The 17644-nt window shown below is 44.2% G+C and overlaps 12 non-coding genes across 12 annotated transcripts; all 12 read left to right on the plus strand.

Moving 5' to 3' along the window:
- The first annotated feature begins 2045 nt into the window (after nt 1–2045).
- LOC139068296 (5S ribosomal RNA) lies at nt 2046–2164 on the plus strand. Its single transcript, XR_011519895.1, has one exon. It is a non-coding gene; the product is annotated as a 5S ribosomal RNA (ribosomal RNA).
- Nucleotides 2165–3424: 1260 nt separating this feature from the next.
- On the plus strand, nt 3425–3543 carry LOC139068120 (5S ribosomal RNA). Its single transcript, XR_011519738.1, has one exon. It is a non-coding gene; the product is annotated as a 5S ribosomal RNA (ribosomal RNA).
- A 1261-nt stretch (nt 3544–4804) lies between these two features.
- Nucleotides 4805–4923, plus strand: LOC139066559 (5S ribosomal RNA). The gene has a single exon (XR_011519461.1). It is a non-coding gene; the product is annotated as a 5S ribosomal RNA (ribosomal RNA).
- Nucleotides 4924–6182: 1259 nt separating this feature from the next.
- LOC139068249 (5S ribosomal RNA) lies at nt 6183–6301 on the plus strand. Its single transcript, XR_011519848.1, has one exon. It is a non-coding gene; the product is annotated as a 5S ribosomal RNA (ribosomal RNA).
- Nucleotides 6302–7561: 1260 nt separating this feature from the next.
- LOC139066665 (5S ribosomal RNA) lies at nt 7562–7680 on the plus strand. The gene has a single exon (XR_011519570.1). It is a non-coding gene; the product is annotated as a 5S ribosomal RNA (ribosomal RNA).
- Nucleotides 7681–8938: 1258 nt separating this feature from the next.
- On the plus strand, nt 8939–9057 carry LOC139066766 (5S ribosomal RNA). Its single transcript, XR_011519590.1, has one exon. It is a non-coding gene; the product is annotated as a 5S ribosomal RNA (ribosomal RNA).
- Nucleotides 9058–10317: 1260 nt separating this feature from the next.
- Nucleotides 10318–10436, plus strand: LOC139066874 (5S ribosomal RNA). The gene has a single exon (XR_011519602.1). It is a non-coding gene; the product is annotated as a 5S ribosomal RNA (ribosomal RNA).
- Nucleotides 10437–11696: 1260 nt separating this feature from the next.
- Nucleotides 11697–11815, plus strand: LOC139066978 (5S ribosomal RNA). The gene has a single exon (XR_011519613.1). It is a non-coding gene; the product is annotated as a 5S ribosomal RNA (ribosomal RNA).
- Nucleotides 11816–13075: 1260 nt separating this feature from the next.
- Nucleotides 13076–13194, plus strand: LOC139067083 (5S ribosomal RNA). Its single transcript, XR_011519625.1, has one exon. It is a non-coding gene; the product is annotated as a 5S ribosomal RNA (ribosomal RNA).
- Nucleotides 13195–14455: 1261 nt separating this feature from the next.
- LOC139067187 (5S ribosomal RNA) lies at nt 14456–14574 on the plus strand. Its single transcript, XR_011519636.1, has one exon. It is a non-coding gene; the product is annotated as a 5S ribosomal RNA (ribosomal RNA).
- A 1259-nt stretch (nt 14575–15833) lies between these two features.
- On the plus strand, nt 15834–15952 carry LOC139067288 (5S ribosomal RNA). Its single transcript, XR_011519647.1, has one exon. It is a non-coding gene; the product is annotated as a 5S ribosomal RNA (ribosomal RNA).
- A 1260-nt stretch (nt 15953–17212) lies between these two features.
- On the plus strand, nt 17213–17331 carry LOC139067396 (5S ribosomal RNA). The gene has a single exon (XR_011519659.1). It is a non-coding gene; the product is annotated as a 5S ribosomal RNA (ribosomal RNA).
- The last annotated feature ends 313 nt before the right edge of the window (nt 17332–17644 follow it).

Raw genomic sequence — 17644 nt, forward strand, 5'->3', positions numbered from 1 at the left:
AATATTTACATTTGAATTGTTTTAGAGCCCTTTTATTGGCAGAATCTGATATTAATTTAGTTCTTACAAAAAATGGGTCCCAACATGGTTTGTGTGGCGTTGCCATAGTGTGACGTCATAGGCACGGATCCCCTGTCCTCTTTTTTGGAAATGGAAATATGATCACCCTACATTAAACAAACTGTCCACCCGGGCTTTTGCGCTGCACAGAGACGCTTCGCTGCCTATGACTGAACGTCAGTTGAGAGTCAGTCTCATGCAGACTGACCAATGAAGAGAGGGCCTCAAGTTAAGACCCTCTCCTCATTGGCCAGTCCACCCGAGGTGGGTCAAAGGTTACCCTGAGCGGGTTACGTGATGTCAGGTATTCAAGTATTGAGTATATTTACTGCATATTACAGTAAAATATTCTGAATGTGACCATATTATGGTGATCCTTGAGTCGTGATGATGGGGCTATTGAATATTGTTGCCCAGGGCACAACAAGGTGTTAATCTGGCCCTGCCTACCGGGCATTCATTAGTAGCTGAGTGAGAGAGGCTGAGAGGGAGAGGAACTCAGAGAAGCTTTAGAGCTTTTTTACTGCTGGAGAAAAAACGTAGCAAGTCATCATCTTCCTAAATGCAGTCATTCTCTTCTGAATCAGCACTTCTTTAAAGAAGAAATAGTTAAATGCAACAAAGGGAAAATCCTTTTATTCAGCCTGTTCATGTGACTTGGATCAACAAATAAGTCTGAACAGTGTTAAAGGTTGTTCATCTAAAAATAAACCTTGAAGAGTTTGAAGATTTTTTTTGTTTTAATAAGTTCATCTTAATACATCTTTCTCAAGTAAAATAAAGTTTCCTCTGTGAGGTCAGATAGGCCCATCTGTGCTGTTTTGTAACAGAAATAAACAAATGAATCATATTTGTCCACCCAAATACTTGATAAATATCACAAAAACATGAAGGACAAAAACACCGTCAAGGTAAAGTAAGAATTTTTTTTAAAATAAGCGGCTGTTTGTGATTAATCACGAGTTAACTATGGACATGATTTATATCATTATTAAATAGCCTATGTGGCCTATAGGCTATGTAACTGAGATTTAATATGAAAAATTAGACAAACCTATTTTCAAATTAGGTATTTGCTCTATGTTGATATATATTTCATAAACATTTACGGGCCTAGAGGAACATCAGCTGCTGATGGTATAATTTGAAGAAAAAAGTCCATTATGATAACCTCCTCCCTTCATAGTCAGAATTCTCTAGTTGTGTATAAAATGTGTACATTGTGTCTCTCTAGTATTAGTAAAGGTTAAATAGTTTTGAATTTAGTCATGTCACATGCCAGTGATTGTGTTGCTTTTTCTGTGTGTGTGTGTGTGTGTGTGGGTGGGGGGGGGGGGGGGGGCACCACGAAGACTTTGTGCTTAGGGCACCAAAGTAGCTAGCAACGGCCCTGAGGAGAACTCTCTCTCATGTCTCATTTTCTGTCCCAGACATGCTACCTTACTTTGCTCCACACACACTAACAACGGACTCAAACGCACGTAAACAAAAGCTCTGATATTAAAATCTATCCAGCTGAAGTGAAGCAGGCAGAAAAAAAGACTTATAGGTAGATGAACGCAGACTCCTCTCCGCTGGGGAAACACCGGTCTGTCGTCTCCATGGCTACAAGGTAGAGCGACAGCAAGGACAACCAATCACACGTTAGTATGATGAGTCAGAGCCAATCAGCGAGCTTGTAGGTGGGTCTAACGGAAAATAGCCTTCAGCTTGAGGCGGCTGCCTCCGCATGGTCCTAGTGCCCGATTTGTATCACAGTATAACAGTTTTGTACGGTAAAATCTGACGAACGACCGAAAAAGGGCACTTTGGGCACTACTGTCAAAAGGGGCAGGGTCTCAAGCACCCTCCGCTACCCCCTCTGCACGTGCCTGATGAGGGCGTTTTTACTGGAAAGGCCTCAAATTGCAGCATTCCATTCAATGGCAGCCAAGGGCACAACTGTCTCTGCACCCATAAAACGGAGGACGGAAGGACAAGCCTTTGCTTACGGCCATACCACCCTGAACACACCCGATCTAGTCTGATCTCGGAAGCTAAGGAGGGTCGGGCCTGGTTAGTACTTGGATGGGAGACCGCCTGGGAATACCAGGTGCTGTAAGCTTTTGTCCTTGTCTTTTGAGCCAGCAGAGGGTGCTGTTATGCACTCGCCCTTCTGAGGAACAACACCTTACAGACCTCAAACAGTTACAACAGCATATTGCACTTTTCCTTAACCCTTTCATGCATAATAGTCACTCAAGTGGACAGGTACTCAAAATTGTTATTTATTTATTTTTGCTATTAAGCACAGCTGTTGAAGACTTTATTGCATTTGAGCACCTCCATTTGGACTTTGGTAAGCCAAGCCAACATATTTCATGTTCAGATTGCACGCTGTTCACTGAGGTGGACATGTAATAAATTATTTGTAAATTATACATGTTTACAAAAAATATTTGTTGAAATTTGTTTCATTCACACCTAAATATGAATCAAAAAATTGTTAAAAAAAATTATGGTTGAAGATTTCATAATTCATGCATCAAAGGGTTAACACAGAAATGTCAAAAAGCCCATTCCCTGGGGCAATCAGGTTTTAAAAGAGCGTTTCTTCTTCAATACGTTCACATTTTACTTCCCAAGTTGCAATAGAGAAAATCCAACTCATCTATCTGTGACTTACTTGCAATTCAGGGATCTAACTAAAGATTGTCATTAAGATTTCGTTCCGGAGCAAGGCTCTGCAGCCTGCGGCCATGATGGCACGTCGCAAGTCTTTGCCGCTACGCTACCAGCTAAAAGAAATGTGGGCCTTTTACTGGAATGGCATCAAAATGCACCAATAGGTCTTTTCCACAAAGACCCAAATAGGTTGTTGGAGAAACACATTGCAATTTATTGCTGCCAAACACAAGAAAAGCTGAACTCACAAACTAAGAAAAATCGGGCGCCAGCCGGCCGGCACCTGTTTGCAAGGATTTCACCCACAGAGCCCGGCCAGACGCAGCCCGAACAGGAGGGCGTGGGTCCCACTTTCCATGGGCCCACCACTCATAGGAGGGACAAAGGAAAAACGAGGTACTTCTCTCAACTGAGGTGAAGGTGGCCTTTTTGTACATCCAAATGTTAAATAATATCGTTTGTACTTTCTGACGTCTGCGATGTGAACAAATTTGGATTAAAGCACATGAACCTATTCTACTGTGTCACTACACAAGCTCCCCTCCCCGCTTTCGCCCACGGAGCCCGGCCAGACACAGCTCAAACTGGGGATGAGGGCGGTTTACTGGAAAGGCCTCAAATTGCAGCATTCCATTCAATGGCAGCCAAGGGCACAACTGTCTCTGCACCCATAAAACGGAGGACGGAAGGACAAACCTTCGCTTACGGCCATACCACCCTGAACACGCCTGATCTCGTCTGATCTCGGAAGCTAAGCAGGGTCGGGCCTGGTTAGTACTTGGATGGGAGACCGCCTGGGAATACCAGGTGCTGTAAGCTTTTGTCCTTGTCTTTTGAGCCAGCAGAGGGTGCTGTTACGCACTCGCCCTTCTGAGGAACAACACCTTACAGACCTCAAACAGTTACAACAGCATATTGCACTTTTCCTTAACCCTTTCATGCATAATAGTCACTCAAGTGGACAGGTACTCAAAGTTGTTATTTATTTATTTTTGCTATTAAGCACAGCTGTTGAAGACTTTATTGCATTTGAGCACCTCCATTTGGACTTTGGTAAGCCAAGCCAACATATTTCATGTTCAGATTGCACGCTGTTCACTGAGGTGGACATGTAATAAATTATTTGTAAATTATACATTTTTACAAAAAATATTTGTTGAAATTTGTTTCATTCACACCTAAAGATGAATCAAAAAACTGTTAAAAAAAATCATGGTTGAAGATTTCATAATTCATGCATCAAAGGGTTAACACAGAAATGTCAAAAAGCCCATTCCCTGGGGCAATCAGGTTTTAAAAGAGCGTTTCTTCTTCAATACGTTCACATTTTACTTCCCAAGTTGCAATAGAGAAAATCCAACTCATCTATCTGTGACTTACTTGCAATTCAGGGATCTAACTAAAGATTGTCATTAAGATTTCGTTCCGGAGCAAGGCTCTGCAGCCTGCGGCCATGATGGCACGTCGCAAGTCTTTGCCGCTACGCTACCAGCTAAAAGAAATGTGGGCCTTTTACTGGAATGGCATCAAAATGCACCAATAGGTCTTTTCCACAAAGACCCAAATAGGTTGTTGGAGAAACACATTGCAATTTATTGCTGCCAAACACAAGAAAAGCTGAACTCACAAACTAAGAAAAATCGGGCGCCAGCCGTCCGGCACCTGTTTGCAAGGATTTCACCCACAGAGCCCGGCCAGACGCAGCCCGAACAGGGGGGGCGTGGGTCCCACTTTCCATGGGCCCACCACTCATAGGAGGGACAAAGGAAAAACGAGGTACTTCTCTCAACTGAGGTGAAGGTGGCCTTTTTGTACATCCAAATGTTAAATAATATCGTTTGTACTTTCTGACGTCTGCGATGTGAACAAATTTGGATTAAAGTGCATGAACCTATTCTACTGTGTCACTACACAAGCTCCCCTCTCCGCTTTCGCCCACGGAGCCCGGCCAGACACAGCTCAAACTGGGGATGAGGGCGGTTTACTGGAAAGGCCTCAAATTGCAGCATTCCATTCAATGGCAGCAAAGGGCACAACTATCTCTGCACCCATAAAATGGAGGACGGAAGGGCAAGCCTTCGCTTACGGCCATACCACCCTGAACACGCCCGATCTCGTCTGATCTCGGAAGCTAAGCAGGGTCGGGCCTGGTTAGTACTTGGATGGGAGACCGCCTGGGAATACCAGGTGCTGTAAGCTTTTGTCCTTGTCTTTTGAGCCAGCAGAGGGTGCTGTTACGCACTCGCCCTTCTGAGGAACAACACCTTACAGACCTCAAACAGTTACAACAGCATATTGCACTTTTCCTTAACCCTTTCATGCATAATAGTCACTCAAGTGGACAGGTACTCAAAATTGTTATTTATTTATTTTTGCTATTAAGCACAGCTGTTGAAGACTTCATTGCATTTGAGCACCTCCATTTGGACTTTGGTAAGCCAAGCCAACATATTTCATGTTCAGATTGCACGCTGTTCACTGAGGTGGACATGTAATAAATTATTTGTAAATTATACATTTTTACAAAAAATATTTGTTGAAATTTGTTTCATTCACACCTAAAGATGAATCAAAAAATTGTTAAAAAAAATCATGGTTGAAGATTTCATAATTCATGCATCAAAGGGTAACACAGAAATGTCAAAAAGCCCATTCCCTGGGGCAATCAGGTTTTAAAAGAGCGTTTCTTCTTCAATACGTTCACATTTTACTTCCCAAGTTGCAATAGAGAAAATCCAACTCATCTATCTGTGACTTACTTGCAATTCAGGGATCTAACTAAAGATTGTCATTAAGATTTCGTTCCGGAGCAAGGCTCTGCAGCCTGCGGCCATGATGGCACGTCGCAAGTCTTTGCCGCTACGCTACCAGCTAAAAGAAATGTGGGCCTTTTACTGGAATGGCATCAAAATGCACCAATAGGTCTTTTCCACAAAGACCCAAATAGGTTGTTGGAGAAACACATTGCAATTTATTGCTGCCAAACACAAGAAAAGCTGAACGCACAAACTAAGAAAAATCGGGCGCCAGCCGGCCGGCACCTGTTTGCAAGGATTTCACCCACAGAGCCCGGCCAGACGCAGCCCGAACAGGGGGGCGTGGGTCCCACTTTCCATGGGCCCACCACTCATAGGAGGGACAAAGGAAAAACGAGGTACTTCTCTCAACTGAGGTGAAGGTGGCCTTTTTGTACATCCAAATGTTAAATAATATCGTTTGTACTTTCTGACGTCTGCGATGTGAACAAATTTGGATTAAAGCGCATGAACCTATTCTACTGTGTCACTACACAAGCTCCCCTCTCCGCTTTCGCCCACGGAGCCCGGCCAGACACAGCTCAAACTGGGGATGAGGGCGGTTTACTGGAAAGGCCTCAAATTGCAGCATTCCATTCAATGGCAGCCAAGGGCACAACTGTCTCTGCACCCATAAAACGGAGGACGGAAGGACAAGCCTTCGCTTCCGGCCATACCACCCTGAACACGCCCGATCTCGTCTGATCTCGGAAGCTAAGCAGGGTCGGGCCTGGTTAGTACTTGGATGGGAGACCGCCTGGGAATACCAGGTGCTGTAAGCTTTTGTCCTTGTCTTTTGAGCCAGCAGAGGGTGCTGTTACGCACTCGCCCTTCTGAGGAACAACACCTTACAGACCTCAAACAGTTACAACAGCATATTGCACTTTTCCTTAACCCTTTCATGCATAATAGTCACTCAAGTGGACAGGTACTCAAAATTGTTATTTATTTATTTTTGCTATTAAGCACAGCTGTTGAAGACTTTATTGCATTTGAGCACCTCCATTTGGACTTTGGTAAGCCAAGCCAACATATTTCATGTTCAGATTGCACGCTGTTCACTGAGGTGGACATGTAATAAATTATTTGTAAATTATACATTTTTACAAAAAATATTTGTTGAAATTTGTTTCATTCACACCTAAAGATGAATCAAAAAATTGTTAAAAAAAATCATGGTTGAAGATTTCATAATTCATGCATCAAAGGGTTAACACAGAAATGTCAAAAAGCCCATTCCCTGGGGCAATCAGGTTTTAAAAGAGCGTTTCTTCTTCAATACGTTCACATTTTACTTCCCAAGTTGCAATAGAGAAAATCCAACTCATCTATCTGTGACTTACTTGCAATTCAGGGATCTAACTAAAGATTGTCATTAAGATTTCGTTCCGGAGCAAGGCTCTGCAGCCTGCGGCCATGATGGCACGTCGCAAGTCTTTGCCGCTACGCTACCAGCTAAAAGAAATGTGGGCCTTTTACTGGAATGGCATCAAAATGCACCAATAGGTCTTTTCCACAAAGACCCAAATAGGTTGTTGGAGAAACACATTGCAATTTATTGCTGCCAAACACAAGAAAAGCTGAACTCACAAACTAAGAAAAATCGGGCGCCAGCCGGCCGGCACCTGTTTGCAAGGATTTCACCCACAGAGCCCGGCCAGACGCAGCCCGAACAGGGGGGCGTGGGTCCCACTTTCCATGGGCCCACCACTCATAGGAGGGACAAAGAAAAAACGAGGTACTTCTCTCAACTGAGGTGAAGGTGGCCTTTTTGTACATCCAAATGTTAAATAATATCGTTTGTACTTTCTGACGTCTGCGATGTGAACAAATTTGGATTAAAGCGCATGAACCTATTCTACTGTGTCACTACACAAGCTCCCCTCTCCGCTTTCGCCCACGGAGCCCGGCCAGACACAGCTCAAACTGGGGATGAGGGCGGTTTACTGGAAATGCCTCAAATTGCAGCATTCCATTCAATGGCAGCCAAGGGCACAACTGTCTCTGCACCCATAAAACGGAGGACGGAAGGACAAGCCTTCGCTTACGGCCATACCACCCTGAACACGCCCGATCTCGTCTGATCTCGGAAGCTAAGCAGGGTCGGGCCTGGTTAGTACTTGGATGGGAGACCGCCTGGGAATACCAGGTGCTGTAAGCTTTTGTCCTTGTCTTTTGAGCCAGCAGAGGGTGCTGTTACGCACTCGCCCTTCTGAGGAACAACACCTTACAGACCTCAAACAGTTACAACAGCATATTGCACTTTTCCTTAACCCTTTCATGCATAATAGTCACTCAAGTGGACAGGTACTCAAAATTGTTATTTATTTATTTTTGCTATTAAGCACAGCTGTTGAAGACTTTATTGCATTTGAGCACCTCCATTTGGACTTTGGTAAGCCAAGCCAACATATTTCATGTTCAGATTGCACGCTGTTCACTGAGGTGGACATGTAATAAATTATTTGTAAATTATACATTTTTACAAAAAATATTTGTTGAAATTTGTTTCATTCACACCTAAAGATGAATCAAAAAATTGTTAAAAAAAATCATGGTTGAAGATTTCATAATTCATGCATCAAAGGGTTAACACAGAAATGTCAAAAAGCCCATTCCCTGGGGCAATCAGGTTTTAAAAGAGCGTTTCTTCTTCAATACGTTCACATTTTACTTCCCAAGTTGCAATAGAGAAAATCCAACTCATCTATCTGTGACTTACTTGCAATTCAGGGATCTAACTAAAGATTGTCATTAAGATTTCGTTCCGGAGCAAGGCTCTGCAGCCTGCGGCCATGATGGCACGTCGCAAGTCTTTGCCGCTACGCTACCAGCTAAAAGAAATGTGGGCCTTTTACTGGAATGGCATCAAAATGCACCAATAGGTCTTTTCCACAAAGACCCAAATAGGTTGTTGGAGAAACACATTGCAATTTATTGCTGCCAAACACAAGAAAAGCTGAACTCACAAACTAAGAAAAATCGGGCGCCAGCCGGCCGGCACCTGTTTGCAAGGATTTCACCCACAGAGCCCGGCCAGACGCAGCCCGAACAGGGGGGCGTGGGTCCCACTTTCCATGGGCCCACCACTCATAGGAGGGACAAAGGAAAAACGAGGTACTTCTCTCAACTGAGGTGAAGGTGGCCTTTTTGTACATCCAAATGTTAAATAATATCGTATACTTTCTGACGTCTGCGATGTGAACAAATTTGGATTAAAGCGCATGAACCTATTCTACTGTGTCACTACACAAGCTCCCCTCTCCGCTTTCGCCCACGGAGCCCGGCCAGACACAGCTCAAACTGGGGATGAGGGCGGTTTACTGGAAAGGCCTCAAATTGCAGCATTCCATTCAATGGCAGCCAAGGGCACAACTGTCTCTGCACCCATAAAAGGGAGGACGGAAGGACAAGCCTTCGCTTACGGCCATACCACCCTGAACACGCCCGATCTCGTCTGATCTCGGAAGCTAAGCAGGGTCGGGCCTGGTTAGTACTTGGATGGGAGACCGCCTGGGAATACCAGGTGCTGTAAGCTTTTGTCCTTGTCTTTTGAGCCTGCAGAGGGTGCTGTTACACACTCGCCCTTCTGAGGAACAACACCTTACAGACCTCAAACAGTTACAACAGCATATTGCACTTTTCCTTAACCCTTTCATGCATAATAGTCACTCAAGTGGACAGGTACTCAAAATTGTTATTTATTTATTTTTGCTATTAAGCACAGCTGTTGAAGACTTTATTGCATTTGAGCACCTCCATTTGGACTTTGGTAAGCCAAGCCAACATATTTCATGTTCAGATTGCACGCTGTTCACTGAGGTGGACATGTAATAAATTATTTGTAAATTATACATTTTTACAAAAAATATTTGTTGAAATTTGTTTCATTCACACCTAAAGATGAATCAAAAAATTGTTAAAAAAAATCATGGTTGAAGATTTCATAATTCATGCATCAAAAGGTTAACACAGAAATGTCAAAAAGCCCATTCCCTGGGGCAATCAGGTTTTAAAAGAGCGTTTCTTCTTCAATACGTTCACATTTTACTTCCCAAGTTGCAATAGAGAAAATCCAACTCATCTATCTGTGACTTACTTGCAATTCAGGGATCTAACTAAAGATTGTCATTAAGATTTCGTTCCGGAGCAAGGCTCTGCAGCCTGCGGCCATGATGGCACGTCGCAAGTCTTTGCCGCTACGCTACCAGCTAAAAGAAATGTGGGCCTTTTACTGGAATGGCATCAAAATGCACCAATAGGTCTTTTCCACAAAGACCCAAATAGGTTGTTGGAGAAACACATTGCAATTTATTGCTGCCAAACACAAGAAAAGCTGAACTCACAAACTAAGAAAAATCGGGCGCCAGCCGGCCGGCACCTGTTTGCAAGGATTTCACCCACAGAGCCCGGCCAGACGCAGCCCGAACAGGGGGGCGTGGGTCCCACTTTCCATGGGCCCACCACTCATAGGAGGGACAAAGGAAAAACGAGGTACTTCTCTCAACTGAGGTGAAGGTGGCCTTTTTGTACATCCAAATGTTAAATAATATCGTTTGTACTTTCTGACGTCTGCGATGTGAACAAATTTGGATTAAAGCGCATGAACCTATTCTACTGTGTCACTACACAAGCTCCCCTCTCCGCTTTCGCCCACGGAGCCCGGCCAGACACAGCTCAAACTGGGGATGAGGGCGGTTTACTGGAAAGGCCTCAAATTGCAGCATTCCATTCAATGGCAGCCAAGGGCACAACTGTCTCTGCACCCATAAAACGGAGGACGGAAGGACAAGCCTTCGCTTACGGCCATACCACCCTGAACACGCCCGATCTCGTCTGATCTCGGAAGCTAAGCAGGGTCGGGCCTGGTTAGTACTTGGATGGGAGACCGCCTGGGAATACCAGGTGCTGTAAGCTTTTGTCCTTGTCTTTTGAGCCAGCAGAGGGTGCTGTTACGCACTCGCCCTTCTGAGGAACAACACCTTACAGACCTCAAACAGTTACAACAGCATATTGCACTTTTCCTTAACCCTTTCATGCATAATAGTCACTCAAGTGGACAGGTACTCAAAATTGTTATTTATTTATTTTTGCTATTAAGCACAGCTGTTGAAGACTTTATTGCATTTGAGCACCTCCATTTGGACTTTGGTAAGCCAAGCCAACATATTTCATGTTCAGATTGCACACTGTTCACTGAGGTGGACATGTAATAAATTATTTGTAAATTATACATTTTTACAAAAAAAATTTGTTGAAATTTGTTTCATTCACACCTAAAGATGAATCAAAAAATTGTTAAAAAAAATCATGGTTGAAGATTTCATAATTCATGCATCAAAGGGTTAACACAGAAATGTCAAAAAGCCCATTCCCTGGGGCAATCAGGTTTTAAAAGAGCGTTTCTTCTTCAATACGTTCACATTTTACTTCCCAAGTTGCAATAGAGAAAATCCAACTCATCTATCTGTGACTTACTTGCAATTCAGGGATCTAACTAAAAATTGTCATTAAGATTTCGTTCCGGAGCAAGGCTCTGCAGCCTGCGGCCATGATGGCACGTCGCAAGTCTTTGCCGCTACGCTACCAGCTAAAAGAAATGTGGGCCTTTTACTGGAATGGCATCAAAATGCACCAATAGGTCTTTTCCACAAAGACCCAAATAGGTTGTTGGAGAAACACATTGCAATTTATTGCTGCCAAACACAAGAAAAGCTGAACTCACAAACTAAGAAAAATCGGGCGCCAGCCGGCCGGCACCTGTTTGCAAGGATTTCACCCACAGAGCCCGGCCAGACGCAGCCCGAACAGGGGGGCGTGGGTCCCACTTTCCATGGGCCCACCACTCATAGGAGGGGCAAAGGAAAAACGAGGTACTTCTCTCAACTGAGGTGAAGGTGGCCTTTTTGTACATCCAAATGTTAAATAATATCGTTTGTACTTTCTGACGTCTGCGATGTGAACAAATTTGGATTAAAGCGCATGAACCTATTCTACTGTGTCACTACACAAGCTCCCCTCTCCGCTTTCGCCCACGGAGCCCGGCCAGACACAGCTCAAACTGGGGATGAGGGCGGTTTACTGGAAAGGCCTCAAATTGCAGCATTCCATTTAATGGCAGCCAAGGGCACAACTGTCTCTGCACCCATAAAAGGGAGGACGGAAGGACAAGCCTTCGCTTACGGCCATACCACCCTGAACACGCCCGATCTCGTCTGATCTCGGAAGCTAAGCAGGGTCGGGCCTGGTTAGTACTTGGATGGGAGACCGCCTGGGAATACCAGGTGCTGTAAGCTTTTGTCCTTGTCTTTTGAGCCAGCAGAGGGTGCTGTTACGCACTCGCCCTTCTGAGGAACAACACCTTACAGACCTCAAACAGTTACAACAGCATATTGCACTTTTCCTTAACCCTTTCATGCATAATAGTCACTCAAGTGGACAGGTACTCAAAATTGTTATTTATTTATTTTTGCTATTAAGCACAGCTGTTGAAGACTTTATTGCATTTGAGCACCTCCATTTGGACTTTGGTAAGCCAAGCCAACATATTTCATGTTCAGATTGCACGCTGTTCACTGAGGTGGACATGTAATAAATTATTTGTAAATTATACATTTTTACAAAAAAAAATTGTTGAAATTTGTTTCATTCACACCTAAAGATGAATCAAAAAATTGTTAAAAAAAATCATGGTTGAAGATTTCATAATTCATGCATCAAAGGGTTAACACAGAAATGTCAAAAAGCCCATTCCCTGGGGCAATCAGGTTTTAAAAGAGCGTTTCTTCTTCAATACGTTCACATTTTACTTCCCAAGTTGCAATAGAGAAAATCCAACTCATCTATCTGTGACTTACTTGCAATTCAGGGATCTAACTAAAGATTGTCATTAAGATTTCGTTCCGGAGCAAGGCTCTGCAGCCTGCGGCCATGATGGCACGTCGCAAGTCTTTGCCGCTACGCTACCAGCTAAAAGAAATGTGGGCCTTTTACTGGAATGGCATCAAAATGCACCAATAGGTCTTTTCCACAAAGACCCAAATAGGTTGTTGGAGAAACACACTGCAATTTATTGCTGCCAAACACAAGAAAAGCTGAACTCACAAACTAAGAAAAATCGGGCGCCAGCCGGCCGGCACCTGTTTGCAAGGATTTCACCCACAGAGCCCGGCCAGACGCAGCCCGAACAGGGGGGCGTGGGTCCCACTTTCCATGGGCCCACCACTCATAGGAGGGGCAAAGGAAAAACGAGGTACTTCTCTCAACTGAGGTGAAGGTGGCCTTTTTGTACATCCAAATGTTAAATAATATCGTTTGTACTTTCTGACGTCTGCGATGTGAACAAATTTGGATTAAAGCGCATGAACCTATTCTACTGTGTCACTACACAAGCTCCCCTCTCCGCTTTCGCCCACGGAGCCCGGCCAGACACAGCTCAAACTGGGGATGAGGGCGGTTTACTGGAAAGGCCTCAAATTGCAGCATTCCATTTAATGGCAGCCAAGGGCACAACTGTCTCTGCACCCATAAAAGGGAGGACGGAAGGACAAGCCTTCGCTTACGGCCATACCACCCTGAACACGCCCGATCTCGTCTGATCTCGGAAGCTAAGCAGGGTCGGGCCTGGTTAGTACTTGGATGGGAGACCGCCTGGGAATACCAGGTGCTGTAAGCTTTTGTCCTTGTCTTTTGAGCCAGCAGAGGGTGCTGTTACGCACTCGCCCTTCTGAGGAACAACACCTTACAGACCTCAAACAGTTACAACAGCATATTGCACTTTTCCTTAACCCTTTCATGCATAATAGTCACTCAAGTGGACAGGTACTCAAAATTGTTATTTATTTATTTTTGCTATTAAGCACAGCTGTTGAAGACTTTATTGCATTTGAGCACCTCCATTTGGACTTTGGTAAGCCAAGCCAACATATTTCATGTTCAGATTGCACACTGTTCACTGAGGGTGGACATGTAATAAATTATTTGTAAATTATACATTTTTACAAAAAAAATTTGTTGAAATTTGTTTCATTCACACCTAAAGATGAATCAAAAAATTGTTAAAAAAAATCATGGTTGAAGATTTCATAATTCATGCATCAAAGGGTTAACACAGAAATGTCAAAAAGCCCATTCCCTGGGGCAATCAGGTTTTAAAAGAGCGTTTCTTCTTCAATACGTTCACATTTTACTTCCCAAGTTGCAATAGAGAAAATCCAACTCATCTATCTGTGACTTACTTGCAATTCAGGGATCTAACTAAAGATTGTCATTAAGATTTCGTTCCGGAGCAAGGCTCTGCAGCCTGCGGCCATGATGGCACGTCGCAAGTCTTTGCCGCTACGCTACCAGCTAAAAGAAATGTGGGCCTTTTACTGGAATGGCATCAAAATGCACCAATAGGTCTTTTCCACAAAGACCCAAATAGGTTGTTGGAGAAACACATTGCAATTTATTGCTGCCAAACACAAGAAAAGCTGAACTCACAAACTAAGAAAAATCGGGCGCCAGCCGGCCGGCACCTGTTTGCAAGGATTTCACCCACAGAGCCCGGCCAGACGCAGCCCGAACAGGGGGGCGTGGGTCCCACTTTCCATGGGCCCACCACTCATAGGAGGGACAAAGGAAAAACGAGGTACTTCTCTCAACTGAGGTGAAGGTGGCCTTTTTGTACATCCAAATGTTAAATAATATCGTTTGTACTTTCTGACGTCTGCGATGTGAACAAATTTGGATTAAAGCGCATGAACCTATTCTACTGTGTCACTACACAAGCTCCCCTCTCCGCTTTCGCCCACGGAGCCCGGCCAGACACAGCTCAAACTGGGGATGAGGGCGGTTTACTGGAAAGGCCTCAAATTGCAGCATTCCATTCACTGGCAGCCAAGGGCACAACTGTCTCTGCACCCATAAAACGGAGGACGGAAGGACAAGCCTTCGCTTACGGCCATACCACCCTGAACACGCCCGATCTCGTCTGATCTCGGAAGCTAAGCAGGGTCGGGCCTGGTTAGTACTTGGATGGGAGACCGCCTGGGAATACCAGGTGCTGTAAGCTTTTGTCCTTGTCTTTTGAGCCAGCAGAGGGTGCTGTTACGCACTCGCCCTTCTGAGGAACAACACCTTACAGACCTCAAACAGTTACAACAGCATATTGCACTTTTCCTTAACCCTTTCATGCATAATAGTCACTCAAGTGGACAGGTACTCAAAATTGTTATTTATTTATTTTTGCTATTAAGCACAGCTGTTGAAGACTTTATTGCATTTGAGCACCTCCATTTGGACTTTGGTAAGCCAAGCCAACATATTTCATGTTCAGATTGCACACTGTTCACTGAGGTGGACATGTAATAAATTATTTGTAAATTATACATTTTTACAAAAAAAATTTGTTGAAATTTGTTTCATTCACACCTAAAGATGAATCAAAAAATTGTTAAAAAAATCATGGTTGAAGATTTCATAATTCATGCATCAAAGGGTTAACACAGAAATGTCAAAAAGCCCATTCCCTGGGGCAATCAGGTTTTAAAAGAGCGTTTCTTCTTCAATACGTTCACATTTTACTTCCCAAGTTGCAATAGAGAAAATCCAACTCATCTATCTGTGACTTACTTGCAATTCAGGGATCTAACTAAAGATTGTCATTAAGATTTCGTTCCGGAGCAAGGCTCTGCAGCCTGCGGCCATGATGGCACGTCGCAAGTCTTTGCCGCTACGCTACCAGCTAAAAGAAATGTGGGCCTTTTACTGGAATGGCATCAAAATGCACCAATAGGTCTTTTCCACAAAGACCCAAATAGGTTGTTGGAGAAACACATTGCAATTTATTGCTGCCAAACACAAGAAAAGCTGAACTCACAAACTAAGAAAAATCGGGCGCCAGCCGGCCGGCACCTGTTTGCAAGGATTTCACCCACAGAGCCCGGCCAGACGCAGCCCGAACAGGGGGGCGTGGGTCCCACTTTCCATGGGCCCACCACTCATAGGAGGGGCAAAGGAAAAACGAGGTACTTCTCTCAACTGAGGTGAAGGTGGCCTTTTTGTACATCCAAATGTTAAATAATATCGTTTGTACTTTCTGACGTCTGCGATGTGAACAAATTTGGATTAAAGCGCATGAACCTATTCTACTGTGTCACTACACAAGCTCCCCTCTCCGCTTTCGCCCACGGAGCCCGGCCAGACACAGCTCAAACTGGGGATGAGGGCGGTTTACTGGAAAGGCCTCAAATTGCAGCATTCCATTTAATGGCAGCCAAGGGCACAACTGTCTCTGCACCCATAAAAGGGAGGACGGAAGGACAAGCCTTCGCTTACGGCCATACCACCCTGAACACGCCCGATCTCGTCTGATCTCGGAAGCTAAGCAGGGTCGGGCCTGGTTAGTACTTGGATGGGAGACCGCCTGGGAATACCAGGTGCTGTAAGCTTTTGTCCTTGTCTTTTGAGCCAGCAGAGGGTGCTGTTACGCACTCGCCCTTCTGAGGAACAACACCTTACAGACCTCAAACAGTTACAACAGCATATTGCACTTTTCCTTAACCCTTTCATGCATAATAGTCACTCAAGTGGACAGGTACTCAAAATTGTTATTTATTTATTTTTGCTATTAAGCACAGCTGTTGAAGACTTTATTGCATTTGAGCACCTCCATTTGGACTTTGGTAAGCCAAGCCAACATATTTCATGTTCAGATTGCACGCTGTTCACTGAGGTGGACATGTAATAAATTATTTGTAAATTATACATTTTTACAAAAAAAAATTGTTGAAATTTGTTTCATTCACACCTAAAGATGAATCAAAAAATTGTTAAAAAAAATCATGGTTGAAGATTTCATAATTCATGCATCAAAGGGTTAACACAGAAATGTCAAAAAGCCCATTCCCTGGGGCAATCAGGTTTTAAAAGAGCGTTTCTTCTTCAATACGTTCACATTTTACTTCCCAAGTTGCAATAGAGAAAATCCAACTCATCTATCTGTGACTTACTTGCAATTCAGGGATCTAACTAAAGATTGTCATTAAGATTTCGTTCCGGAGCAAGGCTCTGCAGCCTGCGGCCATGATGGCACGTCGCAAGTCTTTGCCGCTACGCTACCAGCTAAAAGAAATGTGGGCCTTTTACTGGAATGGCATCAAAATGCACCAATAGGTCTTTTCCACAAAGACCCAAATAGGTTGTTGGAGAAACACATTGCAATTTATTGCTGCCAAACACAAGAAAAGCTGAACTCACAAACTAAGAAAAATCGGGCGCCAGCCGGCCGGCACCTGTTTGCAAGGATTTCACCCACAGAGCCCGGCCAGACGCAGCCCGAACAGGGGGGCGTGGGTCCCACTTTCCATGGGCCCACCACTCATAGGAGGGGCAAAGGAAAAACGAGGTACTTCTCTCAACTGAGGTGAAGGTGGCCTTTTTGTACATCCAAATGTTAAATAATATCGTTTGTACTTTCTGACGTCTGCGATGTGAACAAATTTGGATTAAAGCGCATGAACCTATTCTACTGTGTCACTACACAAGCTCCCCTCTCCGCTTTCGCCCACGGAGCCCGGCCAGACACAGCTCAAACTGGGGATGAGGGCGGTTTACTGGAAAGGCCTCAAATTGCAGCATTCCATTTAATGGCAGCCAAGGGCACAACTGTCTCTGCACCCATAAAAGGGAGGACGGAAGGACAAGCCTTCGCTTACGGCCATACCACCCTGAACACGCCCGATCTCGTCTGATCTCGGAAGCTAAGCAGGGTCGGGCCTGGTTAGTACTTGGATGGGAGACCGCCTGGGAATACCAGGTGCTGTAAGCTTTTGTCCTTGTCTTTTGAGCCAGCAGAGGGTGCTGTTACGCACTCGCCCTTCTGAGGAACAACACCTTACAGACCTCAAACAGTTACAACAGCATATTGCACTTTTCCTTAACCCTTTCATGCATAATAGTCACTCAAGTGGACAGGTACTCAAAATTGTTATTTATTTATTTTTGCTATTAAGCACAGCTGTTGAAGACTTTATTGCATTTGAGCACCTCCATTTGGACTTTGGTAAGCCAAGCCAACATATTTCATGTTCAGATTGCACACTGTTCACTGAGGTGGACATGTAATAAATTATTTGTAAATT

This window comes from Nothobranchius furzeri, chromosome 2 (genome assembly GCF_043380555.1).
Source record: "Nothobranchius furzeri strain GRZ-AD chromosome 2, NfurGRZ-RIMD1, whole genome shotgun sequence".
NCBI classification, from domain to species: domain Eukaryota; kingdom Metazoa; phylum Chordata; class Actinopteri; order Cyprinodontiformes; family Nothobranchiidae; genus Nothobranchius; species Nothobranchius furzeri.